The sequence below is a fragment of the Mastigoproctus giganteus genome, chromosome 7 (assembly GCF_048544385.1).
Source record: "Mastigoproctus giganteus isolate SK-2022 chromosome 7, ASM4854438v1, whole genome shotgun sequence".
In the NCBI taxonomy this organism is placed as follows: domain Eukaryota; kingdom Metazoa; phylum Arthropoda; class Arachnida; order Uropygi; family Thelyphonidae; genus Mastigoproctus; species Mastigoproctus giganteus.
Genome location: NC_143581.1, coordinates 82,395,867 through 82,405,860, shown reverse-complemented (window position 1 = coordinate 82,405,860; position 9,994 = coordinate 82,395,867).

Here is a 9,994-nt window from a genome sequence, read left to right as displayed (position 1 = left end):
TTGCATACTTTTTATGCACAATAAGCCTCAAGAATAGGAACACACGATAGCAACGCTTATTTCCCAGAAGGTCGTTGTCGTACCTCCTTGTTGAAAATGAATGGTAACACCACGCAATTCCACGTATTTCCCGGTCATTTTGCTTCACGATTTAGCGATATTGCATGTCCTGCGAGCCATCTCCCCTTTGAACCTCAGTGCGAATTACTTTTTCTTGTGGGATTACTGAAGGAAAGAAATTTTCGTGATCCCCCTTCGAATGTCACTGACACAAAACAGAAGGTTCACAAAAAACTAGTGATTTACGAAAATCCTCCTTCAGCAAAAATCAAGAAGGCACGGATACAGTGGGCTCAATCCACCTAACCAAACATCAACACTAAATAATGAAGAATCGAAAAAAACTCTTCTTCGTCTGAAGAATCTCGCTTTCAACTGCTTTACGCTGATGAGAGAACCAAAATATAGCGAACACCGCATGAATCCACGGACCCATCCTGACAAGCGTCAAAAATGCAGGCTGGTGGAGGCACTGTAGCATTGGATGCCACTGGTTATCTGGAATTTGTTTCCGACCAGGTGCATCCCTTCATGGCTGCAGTATATCCATCTGCAAATGTGTTCTTCCAATTGAGTAATACTTGATGTCACAAGGCTGGAATTATATCTGTCTATTTCAAGACCATGGGAGTAAAGACACTGGAGTAAATCCAACGGGCCTTACACGTCACCAGATCTAAATCCAGTTAAGCACGTGTCGAATGAGGTGGAACTTCGGAGTCTAGATCACCAACTATCCAAAGTGCACCAACATTTGAATCAATGCGGACCACGGAATGTCGAAAGCGTAGCACAGGGACACGATTTCGACACCTCGTTGAGTCCATGTCACAACAAATCCAGGCTATTCTGAGTCTAGACTGAAATATATTTGGTATTAGTAGGTGTGATCACTCAATGTACAGTATAAGGAATATTTTTTTTCACTAACAGATGAGAAGATTGAAAGCTTATTAGTCTCTTTCTCGTATAATTCTCGTTTCAATGAGCTTTTCTTTTATATTTTACACTAGGTTTCTGACATCGCAGTTCATATCCCTTTCAAAAGGGTAAACGTTAAATATCTGTTACTTAAAGCGTGGTACGCTTTCATGCTGTACAAGGGTTAAAATTGAATAAATAATAATAGAAATTTCATAACACTAATATTAATTAATATCATTCGTTTAACAACGCAAATTCTTGGATTTATTTTCTTCTTTTTTTGATTCTGTAATTGTTTAGTCTAGTATATTCAATATTTTTCTGACATAAAAACATTGATCACACTAGTCTGAACAATCAGGAGATCAGTGAACAGTCTATTGCACAATTTACTGTATCGATATTCATCATGGTCGCAATGATAGCATACCGTTCACTGACTGAAGTGCAGATGTAAATTACTTATAATTCAGGCGTGGCACAATGTCGCAGAACTGGTGTCTGAAGACAGTTGGTATAATCATCGTCCTCCCGACACTAGGTGCAAAAGACCTGAGTTTGAATCTAGTCAATGACGTGTGGAATTTTTATGGATCATTTTCACTAAGCGGCTGAGTTAGTCGGTCTCAGTTTAGAGTAGCATGGTTTTTTCTCCCGGAAACTCTTTTGTCCAGCAAAATGCAATGTCTATGATGCACTGTAATTTTCAAGTAATGAATGAATTCAGTCATTATCCATCTTCATACAACGATGGTACAGCCGCACTTGGAACACTGTATGTAGGTCTGGAGGTTGCATTTAAAGAAAGATATAGAACTTCTAGAGCACGTTCAAACAAGGATGGTTGCGTTAGTGATGAGTGCTAAAATTATTCCTGAGAATCTGAGAATAGCGACCTGCAGGACGCGGTTTGTTCAGCTTAACAACTAAACTCCATTTTGATCGAAGTTTATACAACTCTAAAGGGACTAATAACACGATTGAAGGAGGAATATTCTCAGGATAAGAACCACAGGGCACAATCTCAGGGAAGGACATTTGACTTGATTTTATGAAGTTTACCTTCGGGAATCGTGTTGTGGAAGGTTGGATAGGGTTTTTTTTTTGAAAATGTGGGGGTTACAGAATGCTTGGCAAAACATAAGGAAGAATGAGATATGCACTTTCTGAATATGGATGAAAAATTCTCATATTTTAGTAAATAATGGAATAAAAACATCTTTAAGCAACTCATTTAATAAAAGCACTAAAAAATTTGACAGTCCTGTATGTAATTATTTACTGAGGACAGTGACAAATGACGTTGAGGAAAAGGTGGAACAGAAATAACGCCCTCTAATGGCAGACAGTTTATTTGGAATCCTATAATTAACTAGATAAAAGTACTGAGACATAAATGAGTTAACCACAGGCTATTATTATTACTCAAAAGCTTTTTTGAATTTTCAGACCTGGCAGTGAATAGGAAGAAAAAAAGCTTAAAGTACAGCAAGATGATCGTAAATCTCTGTTACCATTATATCGACTCATCCAGTTTAATTCATTACATCATTTTATGATGCCTTCTTCCTTTATTTCCTGAAGTCAGTTCACTTACCTCAAGGTCATAATATTTGTACCATTTTTCTTTCTTAAACAATTCTCGGATAACTGGCCTAATGGGGCACTCTAGAAAATTGTTTTGAAAGGGACAGAATGGTAGGTAAACACATCCAACACAATTTAATAAGATAGAAACTGATAAATGAGTTCAAAACCGACATTTTATAAGCTTAAACGTAATATACGTTCTAAATGTGAGGTGTCAAGAAAGATATGCAGTATTTGGTGATTACAAATGATAGTCGAAGTGCTAAGACCTGATGAATCTTGTAAACTCAATCAGGTCTTATACTCCAGCAAAACCTGGCTGCCATTCAACGAGCTGTGGCATCAATTGACTGTCATCCCATCTTTGGCACCACAAAGTGGACTCGGTGAGGAAAAGTAATAATGTCCCACTCAGTCCACAACAGTGGTTTGGTTGTGGACTGAGAGAGATATTAGTACTTCTCCAGTCTAAGGGGATCTTAAGATAGACTCTTAGTGCATGAACTATTTGCTCAGGTAAACCGACCATTCAAAATGTTTCAGTTTAACACCTTCAGAGACGACCAAAAAAGAAAATCTGCATCTTAAGCCTTTGCTAATAAAAACAAATTCAAACCGAACCTGGATTAGGGATCAATGGAAAATAGATTTGCGGAGAGACGAGTCGTGCTTTACACCCCTTTAGACTGAACATGTTACTATACCAATGATGCCCGAAGAACACATGTACTACCTTGACCATGAAGTTACGAGGAGATGTCATAGTTTGAGGATTTTTATCGCGGTATGGACTAGGCTCATTGGACACAGTACGTTGAACCAATGGCGATCTGGACATTTCTGTGTGTGTGTCCAGTATTGAAACAGTTTTATGTAATCTAATCTTACATATTCCAAAACTACACGATTCCATTTCACAAATCAAGGATTGTGAATGAGGGAACATTCAGTAGCCAGGACTAAACCTCTTTCTAACTGAAACGCATAATTCGGACTAGGCCACGATAAACTCAATCAGGTAGCGCTCATCAGTAGCGCTCGCGAATGTATTAAAGGAGAAGTGAAGCACAGTGCAAATTTTTACCAGAAATTAGAAAATATTTCTTGAGGTATTAAAGAAGTTATTACGGTTCCCCCCTCTCTCAAACTCTCGGCGACCAGAGGAACGACAGAGTGTACTGCATTCTGTTGCAGTAAAATTACAGCAATCTTAAGGAACAGGAATACAGAAAGGATATTTACAGAAAGGTCTGTGTGAACATTTAATGACACAAAATGATGCTTATAAGGGACAGATCAATATGATGTTAATCCACCACGATTGCGGTTATATCTAGCTAATCGTCACGGCATTGAGTCGTACAACTATCGAATTACTTCCTTCATTATTTCCCACGCAAACCTCTTGCACCTGGTCCTGCAGAACATCCGTGGCTGCGGTGGATCTGTAGAATGCGTCCATCCAATGCGCCCATTCATGCCCACGAGTACTCGATGGGGAGAAATCCGTGGACCTATGTGGCCAATACGTCCCACACCATGAAGAAACTCAGAGAAAATCATTGCTGCATGTGTTCGGGCGGCGTTCTGCTAAAAAATGGCATCAGGCACCCCCAGTAAGTAAAGGGAGAGCGACATAGTAGCAAACAGTCAGATTTCCGTTGACGAACACTACCAACTATCAAAACTGATCACTTCCCCACATCATAACACCAGCAGGGCTTGCTGAGTGGCATTCAACAATGGCTCTAGGATCATTGTAGGAAGCGGGTTTCTTGGCTGAAGCCCATTTAGCGCCATTCTGTATTTTAGGTTGCATGCGAGAGGAACCACTGCGGACGTTGTTGACGATGATCAGGGGTAATCGACACAATGCCCAGCATGCACAGCGGCCCCGTCTGCCGGTCTGCGTGCAATACTTCGACAGGTAGTTGAGTAACTATATGCTAGTGAGTTTCACTTTTGTGTTAAGAAAGATCAGGCGCTGTTGTTAAGATGGTTTGGACCCATGTCCACAAAAAATTGTATCTTGAATAGGCCCAGATCACGCCAGAAGAAGTTGGAGTTACTGGTAAGTTCCTACCGTGGATTGAAAATCATCTAAAAGATGAGAGACAGAGAATTGTCATAAACGTTTGGTCATCAAGATGAATCAGTGTAACAAGTGGGGTTTTCGGTGTTAAGATGCCTCCTGCATCTAATTTTCTTAAATGATATTGGCAAGGGTATTCGTGGAAAACTGTCAAATTTTATAGATGAGTTGAAAGCGGAAAGAGTGGGCTGAGTTGCATACACGTTCCGAAAAAAAAATGCCAGCTAAAGTTTAATGCTTCTAAACGTAAGATCTGGGTTAAAATCCACCAAATCCTGGAGTCAAGTATAAGCTGGGGAAGGATCCAAAGTGCACCTCAGCAAACAAATTCTTTTTTTATAAGAAAGCTCTAGTTTAGTGAATATTCTTCTGTTTTGTTTATTGGATTTTTTCTTTTCAATATTCTATCCCTGATATAACTGGTTATACAATCTGTTTTGTATTCTATATGCATAGATTTACTTCATAATGTGTGGTTTTTCTAATTGGATTTCTTTTATAACTACACTCTCCACTAAGAAAGAATCTCTCTCTTTTCCTCTCCCACACCTTCCAGAAGATGATGAATGCAAAGTGTCCCACTAAGAATTAAAATTTTATTTCATAAGGGAAGCAGGGTTGATTATCGACTTATTATCTTGAGGGAGAAAATCATCTGTTTTGGGTGGATAAAAAAGAAAACCGCTCTTATAGGCGTTAGTGAAGACTGAGACACATTGGCATTGTTCGCATTGTCTGCAGCCATTACATCACAGAGCTAAGGTTCTCTTATGATATATAGACCCAGTATTACTCAGTGATCTAGTTCAAAACTGGATCTACTGGCTGGAATAGTGATGTTCTACTTTCGCATACATTTTAGCATTCGGTGAGTTAGACAAGATAACTTCTGCAGACACAAAATTCACTGATATATACCCTTAAGACAATCAGTTGTATATTAAAAATGATAACTTTTAAAACCGAGTGGCTTTGCTCCTTTCTTGAAGAAGGAAAGAAAACAGAAGTTTAAACTTCACTGGTCTACTTCACGAGATTAAATTTATGTAGATAAAAGTTCTGTTAGAACATACATTAACTTTCACTTACGAAAAATGTTATTAAAATATACTTTACAGTGTCATTCATTTCTCATTGAGTGGAAGATCGATGTGGACAGAGTAAAATGCACGTGAAGTAGTTTTTAAATTTCCTTGAAGGAATGCGCAGAAGAAATGTTATCTGGAAGCCATGAAAGTTCCCATCATGTTTCTCCAAACACGTTTGTACTGAAAATAATTATTTTATAACGTGGGCGAGTTTATTAGAAGGGCATGTGAATCTATTGCAGAGATCCCCAAAGTGTGGACGCGCCAGCTGTGTTTGGATGGGGCGTGTGCTGATTTTACAAAGCCCTTTAGTCGGACCAGCCATCCGACTAATCCAGGTGCAAAGCGTATTTTATTTCAATATTTGAGATTAAACGTATTGATTAATTTATAAAGGTATGTCTACTTATAGCTAAATTTCGTGTCAGATTTGTTTATTTGCACTTCTTCTGGAAGATGGGGGACACGTGAAATATAGGAAATGTTTTAAGCGGGAGCGCAAAGTATAAAAGATTAGGAACCTGGTATATTGGTATTCCGAAAGATTTAACAATCCATTTGTACGTTGTTTAGCATCCATTAAATCAACCATAAAAGCATTTGGCACAGACGAAATAGCATCCTTGTCAGTGAATTTTATTGCCAGGTCCACCACCGCGAAGGCTCGAAGAGTCAAGGGATCCTCATTGCGGTTCTGGACCAACAGTAATCGCTTTTCTCCGAGGCCACCGAGAAACTTGGGATCCTGGAACCATTGCGTCCCATAAATCGGGCCTTGTGTCCCAGAATCCGTCTATTCTTGATCTACCCCTGAAGGCCACTCGCCAGCTATGAAAGCCAGTTACTTCGAAACGCACTAGGACAGCTGTCTCAGATTTTTAAATGTATATTAAAAGCAATTTGAGCAGAACCGTGGATAACTGTATTTGTCTCTAAGTCAAATCATAAGAGCGGGCACTCTGCCCTCTTAAATTTGAGCAGATAGTCTCCCTGTAATCGAATGCGGGTCAAGCGTACGAATTTTGATTTCAACTATGCACTTAAAAATATATCCCTACAGTATTATACTTCTGCGCATCTTTGAACATCTTCATGGTAGTTACTATCTGTGGCTATTAAAACTAATGCTCTCTTATGTTCACGATCTGACTTTGACAAAAGGAAACAGTGTTTAATAACGCATTGTCTGGAGTACCAGTTACCCTCCTAAATGATTCAGCTGATATGAAATGTATATATTTGCCGACAGCGCCTCCTGCTGAGGAAAGCAATTATCTGTCAATAACCGCGGGTACTGTCTGCAGGAAGTATTCTACACTTGGTAGTGAAATATACGACCCTCTTGGTGTTTGTTCCGCAAAGTTACGGCTGACTGTCTCCACAGGAAATGCAATAAACATCCTCGCTTTAAAGGCGAGGCATGTCGAACAGAGCTGGGGGTAGGGGAAGAGAGAGAGAGAGAGCGAGAGCAGACTCTCTACGATGCCCTATGGCAATAAGTTAAAGTCAGCACTTAAATGTCCCATTTATCGCCACACTATAAACTTTTCGATTCTGCTTTCTGAATATCGCATACGCGCAATAAGGAAGTACCACTCACCATATCTAAGATGTTTTATCCTCTGAATAGAGTTCAATTTGGACTACTAAATACTGCACTACCTTGGAAAGTAGAAGATAGTACAGTAGCGTGCTATCTGACATCTGCACAAATGTAATCCTGCGCTTTTAAATAGCCAGAAGTTAAAAAAAAGAAGGAAAATCATTCCTGGCTTCCGATAAATCACCTAATGAAGCTTGTCAATTATTTCTACATACAGAAAACCCATCCCCAGATGGGTTTTCTGTATGTATCTGGTGGGTGAGGTCGTTATGTCCATTTGCTATTATTATTGGTTGAGGAACTCTCTGACTATCCTACAGGCATTGAGGATCGCAGCTTTCTGGAGTTCCATGTAAATGTTCTCTGGGAAGCCTATTGTTGCTAGTTTCTTAGGGACCATGCCAGTGGTTGACACGGAAATTGGTATAGTGATTGCTTGTTCCATATGCCACATATCGTTGACTTCCTATCTTAGGTCTTGAGTACTTCCTGATCCTTTCCTCGTAGGTTTTCTGGAGGAGGTTGCTGGTGTCGGGCACAGCTATGTCCATCAGGTAGGTAACCGTTTTCTTCTTGTTGATAAGGGTTGTGTCTGGTCTTGTGCGGGTTCGTCTTGTATGTTATTATTATGGCGCTGTCTCAGTATAGTTTGTGATTAGGGTCTCTACTACAGCCTATTATTATTATTCGTGTCGTGGATACTCAAGAGGACCTTCCTTGTATTCCCTCACACCAAGATAGCAATTAATAGTCTGTGATAGCAATTGTCAGTAGTTTATGAATGAGGAACATTGATCTGTAATTATACTGCTTTCAAAATAGTCTTAGCATTCTACAACGAATTTTAGTACTTTAATATCAGAACTTTATTTAAACCATATGCAGCATATTGCGAACATTTTTATTTTATTTTAACCCGCTATTTTGATAATTAAGTAGTGTTGTTTTAGCTTAATTTATAGTTTATATATTTTGTAATTTTACATTTTATTGAAAACAGATTACGGATTCAGCTAAAAAAACTAGTCATAAAATGGCAAACGATGTCGTGACCAATGGCAGAATTGCCAGTGGTGATCTCCTGAGAGGTATGGTGTTTTGCATTTGTCGCATGTATGACGAGCTTTCACTCACACACACACACACACACACACACACACACACACACACACACACACACACAGAGAGAGATCGAGAGATCGATCTTTGGACCAATTGTCCGGCGTGCAACCAAACGAATCAAAATTAGACATTCAACCTGGCTTGATTGAATCTCTGCGAAGCGAGTTGATGCCAGTAGCAGGGATCATTATTGTTTTCTTATAATCTTCCACCAACCCTCCTGTCGTTTAAATATCAGACGCTACACCAACCTTTCGGTAGCGCAGTGGTTACAATGGCGTAATCAAGAAACGGTCTGGGATCAAATCTCAAAAATAACTTTTCAGGCCTTTTTTTTTTTCATATTGTGGCCGAGTTAAGGGATACAATGTGAAAATTGCACCCTTGACACCACCTTTTGTAAATTGGCGAGACAGCTGCTCATCTCCAATCTGTTGGTACTTCGCTTTGGAAAGGGATGCACTCCCTAAAACACTTAGGGATGTGCGAATTTCTCCTGCTGTAATATACTTTAATATCACTAGATAAATTTAGCCAGATCATCAAACTTTTTGCATTCAATCGTCATTTCAAACAAATTTTTAGTGTCATTTGACTCTGTCCAAATCGATCTTCTGCTCTTCAAGCTTTCATCTTATGGTCTACGATCCCCTTTATTGGATTTGCTTGATCCACTTAGAAATCATAAACTATCCGTAATAATTGATGGTACTTCAACTCCGTTTACTGTTTTGCAAGGTTTCACCAGGATATTAAAGACATGAAGATGAAATACCAGAGGAGGAGGAATGTCAACATGATGGCTGAATATTTCTGGATGCTGAAGAGGGACTGGTAAAGTAGAAGAATCTGCAAGAAAATCAAATCAAAATTTTAAAGTTTTTTTACTACACTGCCCTTTTCAATTATTCAAACGCCACATAGCAAACAAATTAATTTATCATTTTAACCCAGTGATTTAGTTTTCATACTAGCTCAATTATCTCTAATTGCGTATAATACAAATCACGTGTAGAACCCAAGGTACCTGCAAAGAAATATCTGTTCAAAAAATCATCGAGTCAGTTCTTAAAGATGAAAATTAGCCGCTGCGGAAATTGCAGCCAGAAAAAATACTCTGAGAGCATTTTTTAAAGGAAAAACTCATTCTGCAAAAAACTAGGAAGAAACAGAATTCTCACGATGAAGAGGAGTCACGGTTTGTTAAAAGTATTAAGCGAAAGCAGGAAGTTGGATGTGGCATTACCAGAAAATTCTTTCTTGACGTTTGAAATGATGTGTTTTCAGCAGGATTTCACAAATTTAAATCGATATATTAAAATGATTAATCTCATTAATTGCTTGACATGGATCATGCTGGCATTATCTCAGACTACTGATGCGTAAGACAGAATAGAATCTTCTTGTAAATGATCATATGATAAAATGATCATGGACATATTTTAGATCAATTTTCCCTAAAAATTCAATGCTGTCATCTGGTAGAAATGCGGGCAATTTTTAATACATGCATTC